The following is a 996-nucleotide window of genomic DNA, read 5'->3' as shown; positions in this document are numbered from 1 at the left end:
ACGCGGAACATAATGTCGTTTGATGTCTCGAGTTTTCGAGAAAAGTCAAACCCTAAAAAAATCTGCTCTTTATTTACTTTTTTTTTGTTTTCCAATAATAAGAGTATTAATAAATGATATATTCCAAAATTTACTTGGGCGTTACTCCAAATTTTCTTAATACCGCGCTGTCTTTTCTTTTTCTTTTTATTTTTTTTTGTGTGCACCGGCGGCCTCTCACATACCCTAAAGTAGCTTGATAGTTTCCATATTGCATATTCACATTCGCAGCCTCTCTTACAAAACTCTAATAAAGCTCTCTCAGCTTTGTTTTGGATCTGAGCGAGAGAGAGGTTGAAAAAAAACTATTTGCCCGAATCATCTATCATGAGTTTCCATAGCTTTTACAAGAGAGCTTTTAGCTTGTTCAAGGCTCACCCTTCTACTTCTAAGCTTCTTGTTCTCAGCACCTTCTTCAGGTCTCTCCTTATTTTTGCTTTAGATCTGGTTCACCATTCTACACATCTTCTTTTTATATTATATGCTTTGACTCATGTTTTCTTGATTTTCTCATCGTCTCTTATATTATTATTAGTCTACCGATATTTTTTACCTCTCTCTTATATGCATGAATCCGATTTTTTCGTATATTTTTATTGTGATGCATGACAATGAATAACAGCTTCATACTTTTTTTTTACTTTTCAATTCAAATCCATGTGTTTTGGTAACGTACTTCATTAGATCCGGTTTCAAATAAGTCTTAGAACCTCTAATTAATCATTATTTAAGTTTATGTCTTTATCCTCTTTCTGATCTTTATGTATTTTTTTGTGCAGCGGTGGTGATGTACTGGTGTATACAGACTCGAGTCCATTGAGACGTTTATTACACGCAGACGCAACTCTTGATGAAAATGGCCAACCAATAAGGAAGAAGAAGGTGGTCGTTCTCGGGAGTGGATGGAGCGGCTACAGCTTCTTGAATTACTTGAACAACCCTAACTATGATGTTCAA

General features: G+C 35.0%; 1 pseudogene; it reads left to right on the top strand.

Annotated features, from left to right (window-relative positions):
- Nucleotides 215-996, top strand: part of LOC104766940 — a 9,764-nt pseudogene continuing 8,982 nt past the window's right edge.

The sequence above is a fragment of the Camelina sativa genome, chromosome 19, assembly GCF_000633955.1.
Source record: "Camelina sativa cultivar DH55 chromosome 19, Cs, whole genome shotgun sequence".
NCBI lineage: Eukaryota > Viridiplantae > Streptophyta > Magnoliopsida > Brassicales > Brassicaceae > Camelina > Camelina sativa.
The sequence above is the reverse complement of the archived record's forward strand: the minus strand, read 5'-3'. Positions and strand labels throughout refer to the sequence as shown.